Raw genomic sequence first — 14,564 nt, forward strand, 5'->3', positions numbered from 1 at the left:
CCGCGGTCTACCTCTGGGTACGTAGCCATTTACTTTACCTTGATACACTTGTTTCGTTAGTCGTTCATTTGGCATTCTCTCAACATGTCCGAACCATCTTAACCGATTTCTTTCTGTAAATACAAAAAGGATAGTTTTCGAACTAAAGAAAATTAGTCACAACCGCTCCGTTTCTAATCACGAAGCAAACAGAAAAAGTATTTGCAGAGGTCCTCCAATTTTACAACTTACACGGGGTTCAAAGGAACGGCGCTTTAATTTTTAAAAGGGCTGTGGCCCTAATTCTACCTTAAAATTGAGATGACCGATTGCCGGTTCCCTTTGGGAGGCGACTACCGTAGTGACCACGTGTTCTCAAAGTTTGTTTCGCTTTACTCCTAGATAGTAAATTTTTGAAAGTTTTTCCATGTTGGTTCTTAAATTGACAGCATTCTCATTACCACGCTGAAAAAACCTGGCGAGAAACAACGAACCTGACTAACAACAATTTTTTTTGAAGTTATTTTTTTAAAAAGAATTTTATTTGTTAGGGAAAATTTCAATTAGATTAAATTTGAAATTTTTCCAATTTAAATTTGAAATTGATTTCTTTCGTTTATCAAAGATTCTAGGTTAAAAATTTTACAAGTTTACGGTTTTGCTTTTTGAATATTAATATGGCCAGGGAAAATGAAAAATTGGTCAGTGCGAAATTAAGGCAAAATAAAATTAAGTTTTGTGGTAACCCTCGTATAATAGACTTGTTAGTGATTTGTTTGCCTTGTATTTACCTTTTTTAGTACCTTTCTCCAAAATATTACCTTTTTAATTATAAATTTTATTATTTGTTTGAAAATTCATCAATTTTGTTGAAAAGACATCCCTTCTGGTAAAACTGCATCTTTCTTCGATAAAAATGCAACGGTTCGGTTTAAAATTCGAGAATTTTGTATTAAAGTATTTTTTCTTCTGTGTTAAAAATTCATGTTTTGTGTTAAAAAAATGCAACTATTGTCATAGACAATTTTTTCATTTAAAACTCATATTTTTATGCGGAAAAGTGAAACTGAAATATTTTTTGGATAAAAATTCAACTATTTTTAAAATTATTTACCTTCGATATCAGAATTCATTTATTTTAGTACACACGGCACTTTTATTGAATAAAAATGAAACTGCTTTTATAAAAATTCAACCATTTCTTTCAATAAGTTGCCCTTTTTTATAAAAATTTTAACTGTTTCGTTGAAACATCGTATTTTTGGGTTAAAAATTCAACTATAATTTCCGTAGAAGACTTACGTCTTGCTGAAAACTTATATTTTCATTTAAAAATGTCAAAATAAAGTATTTTTCGGATAAAAATTAAATTTTGTATAATTTGTATTTTTGATGTTTTGATGTTTTGAAAGCTAATATTTTCTCTGTTTGAGGATAGAACTTTTTTTGTTGAAAATTTTGGTTGAACCATTTTTTTAGAAAATAATTTTTTCAGGCAGCATTCGAATTTTAGTTGAAAATTTATTTCTTTGGTTGAAGGTTTAGCTATTTTGTTACAAATTAATTTTTTTGTTAAAAATGCATGATTTCTGGTTGAAAATTCAATCGTTTACGAGAAAATTACATACGAATATTACCAATAAAAAATGATACAACATTTTGTATACATTTTGTAAGTAAATTTCTCTAAACATGTAACGTATAGAGACATTATTTTTTGTTTCATTAATTTTAATATAAATTTGCAGTATATATTTGTCTTAAAAATAAAAACGAAAGCAAGACTATATACGACTGAAGTTTATGTGTAACTAACTCTGTTATATAATATACTCAATATATTTAATGTCAAACAAAATTCTTATCTTAAAAGATGGGTTTTGATTGTGTATTTAATACAAAGAGTGTACATATAACATACATACATAAGAAGTGGTTAGCCTTAACTTCAGTTATATTTTTTTCCTATTTATATTCTTAGGAAAAATATAAGCTTCATGTTTTATATTAAAATAATGAACCAACAGAAACTGTTTAACCTCTAGGAATTTTCAGTTACAGGAACTGAAAATTCCTAAACTGCAACATAATTTTGTGATATATGTGACTGGAGTTTTACACAGTTAACGTTGCTGACATTTCTATTACAGTTTCGAAAAACTTAGAAATGGTTTCTGCATAAAGCTTTAGTGACGCGTCTCTGAAAATTTCTATACAAATTTCTAATAGTGTTGGCGAAAAACGATTTGTTGGACATTCAAGAGATGTGCTTCAAAACGAAAGATAAAGAACACAAAGGGTGGGTTTGTTTGGGTTCATTCGTACGGGTTGGTTTGTTTGTTTTCGTTGTGTTGCTTACGTGTGTTTAGGTGGGATTTGGTATCTTAAATAGTCAGTGCCAAATTTGGGGCTCTGCAAATTTTTTATATAAAATGCATTGCGCACTGACTTGGCATGAAGGTAGCAACGCCATACAGTTGGCTTTGAAACTGTTGAATTAATTCATAGTCCAGGCATCTGGTAGTTTTGTTCCATAATAAATCCAACCAGCAATGTTTTTAATAAGAAAGTTTCGTTTTGGGGTCCTTTTTGACATGTCAAAAATGCTAGAACAGATCAGTTGTCAAACCCGATTGTTTTTTTGAAAACAGTTCCCAAAGTTACTTTTGACTAACATTCAAATAACACTGTGTATCTTTGCAAATAATTACTGCGCCGAAAAGTCTACAGGTGAGTGAAACTAGACTCAATTTCCTGTAATTACAGAAAAAGAACAATAACCTACCTGTGATAGGTCATGAGTTATGACCCCTCAAAGTGCGTCATTTTAGCCTGTTTTTACGGGCAAAAAAGTGGACTTCAGTTTTTTCCAAATAAATCCTGCCAAGTTCAGTTTACGTCGATTGTGCTAGAGGATGAAATAGAATCTACAAAAATCTGCGTATGTCTAAAAAAGAGTCTTTTAGACCTATTATTTTGGGAATTGTAAGATTTCCAAAATTTAATTTTTTTTTGCATTTTTGACTAAAATTGAAGAAGTTGTGTTTTTGCAAAATACTTCATTTCCAGCGAATTCCACCACAAAGTTCCAAGACAATCAATACAAGTAGAGCCAATTTGGCGTAAAATAAAAAAAAAGTGTCTTGGCCCAAATAGGTCACGAGATATGACCTTGCAAAGTGCACTCTTGCTGCACAGAGGCACCTGAAGCGTACCTTAAAGTAGAACTACGGTAATATTTTTGAATTTTCATCACAAATAAGTATATATGATTCATTTATCATGTGCAATACGTCTCTTGACATTAATAAATAAATAATTTTTTCTAACAAAAGCTTTCTATCACTACTTATGTTTACCTTTTGGCCATTTTGTAGCATTTTTGTGGCAAAAAAGTCACCGTAATTGATTAAAAATGTGTAATATGCCTTTTATTCATAAGTAAATATTTTTATTCATAATTGTTTATAACAAAATATTGCTATAACCACTGTTGACTACTTTTTGACTACTTTTGTGGCAAAAAGTACTAGACATTGATTAAAATGATGCTATATATTTTTTATTAATAAAAAAATACTTTTTAATAATAAAAAATACATTTTTCATAATTATTTATTATAAAATCTTGTCATATATATTTTTTGTTAATAAACAAATAGTTTTTTGCAATTTTTGTGACAATACCTGCTAATCAATACTTTTTTTTGCATTTAATTCCGTACTTACCTCCAAGGCGCTCGTAATTCGCAGTGTTGTCTGTAAATTGTACAAAATTTTCTTTGACCATTTTTTCGCATTGGAAATAATTAAGTAATTGATTACTTGAAAGTAATAACATGAAATGTAATTTCATAGTATAAAAAATTTCAAATAAATTATTGAATGTATTGCTTTGTATTACAATTTTTTATCAACTATTTATTTCTTAATTACTTAATTTTGATGAAATAAAATATTTTATGAATTAATTTAAAGAACTTTTAGATACAATCAGTTTATGTAATTACTTTTTTCATTCATTAATTTCTTCTTAATATTGAATTACGATTGATATGTAATTACTTTCAAGTAATCAATTAGTTAATTATTTTCTATGCCAAAAAATGGTCACGGCATATTATGTACAATTCACGGAAATCACTGACAATTACAAGTGTCTTGGAGGTAAGTGTAAAATTGTATGCCGAAAAAGTATTTATTAGAAAAAATTGTCATAAATAATAATTAAAAAAACGATCTGTTTATTGATAGAAAATATATATCATTTTAATCAATGATTAGTACTTTTTTGCCACAAAAGTAGTCAAAAAGTAGTCAACAGTGGTTATGGCAATATTTTGTTATAAACAATTATGAATAAAAATATTTGCTAATAGATAAAAAACATATTACACATTTTTAATCAATTACACAGGTAATCTATCACAGGTAGGATATTGTTCTTTTTCTGTAATTACAGGAAATTGAGTCTAGTTTCACTCACCTGTGGAACACTTTTCGGCGCAGTAATTATTTGCAAAGGTACAACGTGTTTTTTGAAACTTAGTGATTTTTTGCTGAAAATGAAAAAAATGGCGACTTTTCAATGTATCATAACTCGGAACCAATAGAAGTTAGCGGATTTCTTTTAAAACAACATTTGTTCAGGAATTTGTTTTCTTTCTTTCTTCTGTTGGACGTTTTTTTCTAAAATGCAATGGGAATTATCCGTCCACGCAAAAGTAACTTTGGGAACTGTTTAAAAAAAAATCGGGTTTGGCAACTGATCTGTTCTAGCATTTTTGATATGTCAAAAAGTACCCCAAAAGGAAACTTTCTCATTAAAAACATTTCTGGTTGGATTTATTGTGGAATTTCACACTTTTTTCCGACGTAATGCCTGGACTATCAATAAATGCAGGCTTTTTCAGAATGTAAGGGCACATTTAGAGGTCCGAAAAGGTCACAAAGTATCTTATCATCAAAGTAAATTTTTTAGTTCTGAGAATATATTCCTTTACATGCTCTTCTTATATTTTTCTCATGGTATATGTGATCCTTACAGAAAAATACAACTTTGATCACACTATTTATATTCTCATTTTTCACTTTAAAATCGCTATTTTTTAATAAAACCAAAGTTTTTTTTCTAAACTTGAGTATTGGTTATTCGGCCTTTTTTTATTGGCCTGCACTCTGACGTCTTAAGTTATTGAAACGTGCCAAAATTCGGACAATGAACAATTCAACCTTAGCTACCTGTCGCTGTATTCCCTCATCGCTGCACCCTGCGGCCTTTGCCAGGCACATCCAGACTCAGTTAGATGGGCGAGTATTTCGGAGATCTTATGATTAGGATCCATTGTACTTAATACATTTTTATTCTTATTCATCTACATATAAGTGAATAATCTAGTTCGGCAAAGTCTCTGTCGCTCTTAATATATTATTTTCCTAAAACAGCTAAATTCTCCTTATTGTTAAATTCAGAATTCGCAAAGCACATATTGATAGTTTCTGACTAACAAAGAATTCGTGAGTAACAATTATTGTATTCTTACAGAAACAGTAGGCCATTTTTTAAATATTTGCTTTATCTACTACGCAGATTTAATCCTTAGTCCAATTTCGAATAATATTTAAACAGTAAAAAATAATATTAAATATATTTTTTATTGTTATTAACAAGTATCATTTAAAAAACTTGCAGGATGAGCCATTTGAAAAAGTTTGAGGTTTAAAAAAGTTTCAGGTTTAAAAAAAATAAAAAATGTTGTTATAGTAATCTTGTAGGGCATTCAAAAAGCAACATTTTTCTTTTCTTGACTTTTTTTCATATCGTACGTTATTTGACTTTAAATGTTTATTTTCGTGTGTGTTCTGGAATGTTATAAATGCTATAACTCTATCAATTTTTGCTTTCATGGAAAAAGTTATTTAGATAAATTCTTCGACTTTTTGAAGACTGAATGAACGCACAGAGAATTGTTAAATTTTGAAAAAAATTGTTTCTAAAATATTAAAAATGTGCCAACTTTTTGAATTTTTACTAAAAATGGCTGGCTAACGTACTTGACCTTTAGTTTACGACACTAAAAGAGTGTACTAAAGGCCAATCCAATAGATTAGTTTGTTTACAAGTTATTGTGGAAACAGACAGACAAACAAATCTAATACCTTCTCTGATGAGAATGTAAAAATATATTAAGGGCGACATCGACATTGCCTGACGAGATCATTGACTTATATGTGACGTGCGCCGAAGAAAGGGGTCTAACTCTAAAAAAATTTAAATCGAGAGATCGAGATTCCGCAAAACACCTCCCACCACTCACCACTACATCTACGCGTCTCATCTACACCCTGTCCGTGAGGCGCGTCTACTACCTATCTCTTTCCGTGAGAATGTAGTGGTGAATGGAGAGGAAAGATTTTGAAGTCTTTCCTCTCTCCTAAATGTGGCCCTTATCGGGTCGAATTCGAATGTTCGCCCTGACAAATTTCACTTTTTAGAGTAAGCCCCCTTTCTTTGACGCACGTTCCATATGTAGATGAATGAGAACAAAATCGTAATAAGTACAATAGATCCTAGTCGTGAGATCTCAGATATACCCGCCTATCTATCCTAGTCGAGATCAGTAGTCGGCACGCTATAGAACAGGTCAGGGTACCCTGACCGGGCTGAACGAAGACTTACCTTCTGGTCAGATACCTACGAGCTTGGGCAGACCAACCCTTTTCTCAGGGGTTCTTTGCTGTAAAATGGGAAAAAATTTGAGATGCAAAAATCCTTAATTTTGCAATCAGTGATTTGAAAGTAATATATTTGGAATATACGTATTTTTCGGACTCCAAAGACATGTCATTTGTCTGTAAAGGTTGAAAATTTGAGAAGTATTTAGTATGGAATGGAAGCTTCTAATGTGTCCCCTAAGGGTTTACATTTTTCTTGCACCTTCTTCCCTATTCCTTTACATCCCCCCATACACTTACTTGGTGGTGGGAGAGGGACCTACAGTTTAAGATAGGTTCCGAACCACCGAGAGTAACAGTTTTAAGTTCTTAGAAAAAGCTTTTTTCTCTAGAGGTATCGGTCTTAAGACTCTTCGGAGATGAACAAACTCCCTTGCTAGCCTAGTGTTCACCGCATGGGCCGCCAAAGCTCTTCCACAGTGAGAGGCAGGAATCGAACTCGCAAGCCGACGGAGTGGGTACAAAGCCTACGCTTTAGCCCCCACAACCATCGTCCCACTTGAGAAGTATTTGGTATTAAATTGACTATTAAGCTGAAGTTTATTGATATTGAACTTGTTCAAATTTTCAACTTTTCTAGACAAGTAATGTATCATTGGAATCGGAAAAATTCGTAGGTGCCAATAATGCTATTTTCAAATCGCTAGTTAAAAAACTAAAAGTTTTCAAATTTCCTTACTTTAGCATGCCTATGGACAAAAGGCCCCTTCTGGATTGAGCTCACTGACACTGAGGTCCATGAATAGACCGAAAAGAGCAGGAAAGATGTAGTCGGAACGAGCCTGACCGTACCTGAAAAATGTGATGAGCGTTGATGCGTTTCGATGGCTTAAGACTCGAGAGTGAAGGTTAATAAAATAGAGACCGAATAACCAATACTTAAATTTAGAAAAAATTTGGCATAAAAAAATAGTGTTTTTAAACACATAGTCAAATTTAATCACACATAGTGTGATTAAAGTTAAATTATTCTGTAAGGACCAGATTACCCCAACAAAAATGTATGAAAAGCATGTAAGAACTATATTTTTAGAACTAAAGAATTCACTTTGATAATAAGAAACTTTGGGAACTTCTCGGACCGCAAATATCTGCCCTCACATTTTGAAAATTCCTGTATCTATTGATTTAATTTAACAGTTTTAAAGCCAACGGTATGGCGTTGCTATCTTTATGCTAAGTCTGTACGCAATGCATTTTATATAAAAAATTGCAGAACCCAAAATTTGGGACCTGGGGTTTATTCCAGCCCTTAAGGAGCCCTTAATTTTCCTATGATTCTGGAATTGATTGCAACACTGGTTTTGAAGTTATAAGTGGGACGATGACAGCTTTCAATGTGAAACCAGAGCGCGCATCGGTTTCAAAAAGACTAAAAGGATTGTGGTATTCGACCTAGAGGACATAGCCAGCCCTTAATTTCTGAAAAAATTTAATTGGATTGAATAAATAATTTCGAAGTTACAGGTTTGGCGGTGCTAGCTTTATGTGAAGTCAGCGCGCAATTCGTTGCTTATAACAAAATTGCAGAAGCCAAAATGTAGGACTTACGGCCTTTAAATGCCCTGAACAAGCCCTTAATTATAGAATGGTTCTTATTTTAATTTTTAAAAAAGCGTTGCTAGCTTCAGAAACGTAGAGTATTTAAACTTTTATGCGTTTATCTAATATGGCGTTCAATCCATATGATTGTCGATTATAGCTTGACAGCGTGGGGGCATGTTTTCCAACAAACTTTTGGCTGTAGTGCAGGGTAAGTGAGTATCTCCAACTGTCACGCAGGTTACATCGTCTGTATCCTTATATTTACTTTCTTTCTTGGCAAACTTGATGGGCTTCCTTCAGATTAGAGGGGTGGAGGGTGCTTTTAAAAAAGGGTAATAATCATCGCATACTCCTTAATTGTGATCACACGCGTGTTACCCCTGCTTGGAAAATCGTCAACGTTTACTACCTCTTTATAATACTTCACTTACTTCCTCACAAAGTCCTTTGACTTTTAAATAGAGCGCAAATAGGCATCTTAGAATATCTTTTCTTCTGTTTCTTATCATAGATAATTTTTTTTATATTTTGGTGGTTTGGCTGTGCTGCTTATGTTCGTTTAGGTTTGATTTCCTCATTACTTGACCACATCCCTTTTACAATGGAGGTTTTATTTATACATAAGAAAATTGAAATAATTCTCCTTCATGGAGAAAGTGGCAGGAATATCGAGGATGCTGCCACTCTTTATGCTCAACATTTTCCAGATAGTGTACAGTCACGCGCTTTTCTTTTTGTTAGGTTGTCAACCGTTTCACTATTGTCGCAAGTGTACAAGCGAAAAAAAAGAAGCATCGAAAAACTATTACTAGAGATAATAATGAAATCGCGACATTAATCGCAGCCGTTAATGACCCCCATGTTAGTACTCAACAACTAAGCCGTGATACCAGAATGTCTCAAAGCAGTGTTTCGAGGGTGTTAAAACGTAATAAATATCATCCCTTTTATATGTCACTGCACTACGAACGTAAATTTTTAAATTCTGTTCTGAATATATCCGCTGATTTTAAAATATGACTTTCTGGTTAAAGGCTATAACGCTTGATGAGACAGAGACAAGTGTTTGTTCACGCTTGACTTCTCACCTGAGTGACAACCACAGACCCCGCGCAGTTCCTGTTATACCTACCTACGGCGCGACTTCAATTCTCGGAATGGCTATAGAAGGGAGAGCTATTGATATGTTTCACTGTAATTGTATCTTTGTATACTTACGTGGATAGTGATGCTTCAAACATTTGGTTAAGCCAGGGAGACCTCTTTTCGAAGGCGGAAGGATTTGTCACTGCCATCCTGTACAGAATAATTAGGACTAGGAATGACCAAAAACACGTCATCGGTATGGCAGCAGTTATTAACAGATTTTGCCTTTGTGGAGATCCCAATGAGAACATCGAGAACATCATTGATGGCTGCACGATGTTTGCTTCACAAGAATATACGCGACGACATAATGATGTTGGTGAGAGCATCCGCCAAAAAATTGCCATGAACACTGATTTACTAGAGAAATTTGACTCTTCATACAAATATAGCAGAGTTAAACTAGTAGAGAACGAACCCCATCTCCTTTACTGGGACAGACATATCCTAACTGACAGCCTATTTAGATTCAATCGCGCAGATGCTCTGTGCTTACACTGAGCGATGAATTCCGTGAAGGATTGGCGCGCTCGCAGGACTGAATTTTTCGAGCATCCCAACTATTCGGCTGCGCACCCGAAACAACAGCGCCTGAGATAGTGGCGCGCCCGTAAGAATACGTCAGAAGCTTGCAAAACGGAATCGGAAGATTTGAGTCATCAACCGCGTTGCAAGTTGCGCGATCGACGTTTGCGCATGTATACTAATGACCTCAACTGACCAACTTCAGGCTGTTTCGAGCTGTCAGCGCTCTGTGGTTTTTTTGGAAGAAAAGTTCAACTCATATGTAAGTATAACTTTGTTATGCCATGCCCTTTGCCAGTCCCTTCTTTTTGCCGTTAGCCTTCGGTGATTACGGTCTAGTTTAAAAAATATCAGCTATTATTTTTCTTTCATGAATTATTATTGGAATCTATATTGCATTAAAAAAATTATACTTACACATGAGAGAAAGTTTTCTTGCAAAAATCCAGATCAGTTACAGTCGGGAAGAGTCTGAAGTTGGTCAGTTGCGGCCATAAGCATACATGTGCAAATGTACAACGCGGTTAACGACTCGAATCCTTCGAACCAAACGTGCAAGCAACCGAAGTATTTGGGCGAGCACTTCACTACCTCGGCCGCTGCTGTTTTGGATGAGCACCCAAAATTTTGGGGTGCTCCCACAGCTCAGTCGTGCGAGGGCACCCATGCTTTGTGTGAAAAATAAAAAAAGGGAAGCCATTCGAACTGTTGTTGTGCAAACCCGAGCTTCACGGGAATTTTTTTCTCAGTGTAGATAAACGTTCTCGACACGTGAGAATAATACACATAAGCGTTCCCCTTAACATTACAATTGGGCTCCGATATACTGAGAAGAGCCAACAATATTCGGCACTGAAGCAGGAGATCCTCTCCGTGTGGAGGGTGAATAAGGTCACGATACGCCCGGTCATTATATCGTCGACTGGGAACGCTCATGAGAGGTGTGAAAAAATTTGGAATACCTGGGAGCTCGAAATACCTGGGGCTAAAATCATCTTCTGCAGCTATCCAGCTTACACGGAAGATGACTGACTTCTAGAAACTTTTACTTTTAATTTTTAACCTTTTCTGTATATGAGCATGGCCATTTCTGTGTTCGTGTGTGAAGTTGTTTTAGACCCTCGACGTTTAATGAAAAGCCTCTCCAGTTTGGTTGTCAAGCAAGCAGAATATCGAGTTCCGAAACAACGACTGAAATCAACGAATCTACCGCGACATCAACGCGAGAACCAGTACGCTAATTCTATTTCATTCTTATTATTTTTCAATTATTTAATTTAATTTACAATGATTGTTTTGTTTTTTTTTCTTTAAAATTTTACTTGGGTGAACCCGGCTTTTAATCATAGCCACGGGGTGAGTCAGGTTCCTCCTATAGAGACCGTAAGACTTTGTAGTTGGTGAGGAGGCTTATCGTGTGGAACATACGGGTGAATCGGACCTCGTCCTGCATGTGTATGGATATGAATAAAAGGATCCCTATAAACGGGCTCACCTGGTATGCATGATTGTGATATGATAGAAGAGTAAAAGAGCCTAGCTAAAACAGCCTTCTGGATCCCTGGATCGACGCCCCTCCCCTCCGTTGGTATGGTGGCCTGCGAACGGGTATTTATTGAAATTCCCGCTCAATGCGACCACCTCCTAAGCCAGGGGTGTAGAGTGATTGTACCCGTGGCACTTTGGCACCTAGGGGTTACGAAGGTGTCCTGACGGCATCTCGAGGGCACCGGACGACCTCTCTGAGTAATTATTCTTACCCTTGCATGTGGGGCTTTGCAGGGTCGCATCTTTTATTTCTCTAGCTACTCGTGGGAACCCAAATGGATCACGAAAATCTAAATTCGAAAGAGAAGGAGAAAGGGAGGTGGCAAAGGGGGGAAAGGGGTTGAGTCCTAATAGGCCTAACATAAACCTTTCTTTTCAATCTGTCACTCTGGCAAGCCAAACTCAGTCGGCGGTTGTGCCACCAATAAGGGAACCCCACCGGGCGGGCGATGGCACGCCTGTGAAGAGGCACAAGGCGGTCCAGCAGCCGACGAACAAGGAGTTTTCGGGGGCTGTACTGATAGCCGCTCGGAGGACTGAGCCCCCGAGGATGGTGGTGATGGATACGAGCTGACCGGACTTCAAAGAGTGTCCCCAGATCAATGGCCAAAAATCAAGACTTCCTTCTGCAGAAGAGGGGTCTTTGTATTTGTGGCAACAGACGAAGTGGCTAAAGCTTGGGTACACAAGGATGTGATCAAGACAAGGCCTTGGAGGGCGCATCTCATAAGTGGATGAACTTGAGTTTGTCCAGAAGACACCTAAGGCTACGGCGTGATTCCCAGGTAAACTGGAAGAACCGTAGGTGGCCCCTCGTTGTCTGGAGGGATTCACCCCTCACTTAAGACAGCGTCCTGGCGGATCGTCAGGCACGATATGCCTCAGGAAGAGCAGAAGGAATAAGCTGAAGGAATTAAACATCTAGTAGTTGTGCAAGTTCCTGAGTCGCAGATGAGGGCTCTTGAGGTCCTCAATAACAGTCCCTTCTACCATTTTCGACAGGTGAACTTTAAGGTTGGCAGCCAGGGGCAGGAGGAGCTTGTCGATGGACAGGAAGATCGGGATCAGACCTAAATTTCTGTTCCCGGTCTATCCATTACCCAAATTAAAATGCATTACACCAAAAGCGCCTCTGCAGAATAATCTATGCGGTGGGTCAAACTGTCTAGTGCCTACTGCTTTCTGCTCTCTACCGCTGTCTGCTGTCAGGGTTGTAACAGAAATGTTTATAGGACACGGAGACCTTCTGTATCACATGCATAAGATAGAGCTTGAAGAAATTCTTCTTTATCGTCTGTGCAGAAAGGATAATTAGACTTCTACTCATATCCTCTGCGTCTGCCCTGCCATTGTGGAGAAATATGTAACACTCACAGCAGTAACTGCATTAATGATTCTGAAGTATTAGCCAACAGCATGGCTGCGGTCCTCTCGCTATGAAAAGGGGGGCGGCACGCCTGAGGTTTATAAGGGGACAAAAAAGGATCACCCAAGCGTCAGGGGCTGTTATGGTCTCAACCCAGAATAGAAAAACAAAAAAAAGTCAGGTGGCCGATTTTATGAGGATATCATAAATTAATCTGATACGATATTTGAAATCATTGAAATAATGTTGTAGGTACAAAATTACGAGCGTGGTGTAGTTTGTTGTTTGTCTTTTACCGCTGTTATACTTAAACAGCGGCTACGAGCGTTGGAGGTGACAACAGTCACTTCTGAAGGTGCCTGTTGTCACCTTAACTTTATTGTTTCAAACCTTAGTTCAGGTCAACCCGATTTTACATCATAGCCACGGATTAATTCAAGTAACTGATGCGATGAGGACTTTATAAGTTAATTTAATACGATGCTTGAAACATTCTGCGATGATGTTGTAGATATACAATTACGAGCATGGTGTAGCTTGGAGGTCATCCATTACCGCTTACAATGCGATAGGTTTAATAAAAGAGCCTTCTAGGCTGCTGTCAATATCCTCCTGAGTTCTAAATGTTTCAGATGTTAAGTGCATTTTGCGTGCACATTTTCTGTAGGCAAAATCACAATAGGAGGGATAGATGCATGATTCACATTCGTCCAATCAGGTATTAACTTCATGCCTTAACTAGCTATACTTATGGATCTTGGTTGCATAGGTTGACTGAAGATTTCTGTTAAGTGGACAAGCAATGTATATGATGCAGATTCTTTCAAATTTTTTCCGCATTAAGATGTCAGGTCGAATGTCTCGGATGAAATGATCCGTTTGGATAGTAACATTTCAATATAAGATGTAAGCTTCGCTTTCTAAAACGGGCATTGGAATGTATCTATAGAAAGGTATTCATTCTTTTAAAAGTTGCTAGGTTTATGGCAAGTTGTTGGTGTATAATGCCGGCTACATCATTATGTCTGTGCATATATTCTTTTTTAATCTTTACGCGACAGCCATCAATAATGTGCTCGATGGATTCGTTAATATCTCCACATAATCAGCGCCGGTCAACCACGTCTTAATACAACATGTATTTCTGATAATTGCCGGTGCTGACAACCGTGCCTTGAATCGCGCAGTGACGAATTCGTTTCGCTTCTCGATATAGGGCACTCTTTTTCAGCAAAAAATTGGATGCCTTTATATCCATTTCGTGTTGATACAACGTTTTGCGATACTCGACGTGAATGTCATTGTCTTTTTAATTCCTGTATCGTTTTTGCATTCATAATAAGTCCTCCTCTGATGCCAAATTCAATAGAATGCGGTCAAGAGCCGCATTACGGATAGTGTTATAAATCATAATATCTTACTTGCTGTTAAAATAGACTTAAGCTGTATAAATTGTGACCTACACACGATATCTGCGATGGTGAATTATGCTAAATTCGATTCTTTGTCATTTCTACGCGGACGATTCTTTTTAACTTTTCAAGTTCTGTGTTAAACCATTTGATGAGCCCGAATGAATACGTGACGACAGAGATGAAATAGGTGTTGATTGCCTGATTTTTTTTGCTGAGTTGGGAAAATTCTTCATAATCAATCTGAGTCTCGTAATGAAGACAGTCGTTGGGCTTGCCTTAACTATTGCATGCTGAATACCCTTAGA

Source organism: Belonocnema kinseyi, chromosome 4 (genome assembly GCF_010883055.1).
Source record: "Belonocnema kinseyi isolate 2016_QV_RU_SX_M_011 chromosome 4, B_treatae_v1, whole genome shotgun sequence".
Classification (NCBI taxonomy): domain Eukaryota; kingdom Metazoa; phylum Arthropoda; class Insecta; order Hymenoptera; family Cynipidae; genus Belonocnema; species Belonocnema kinseyi.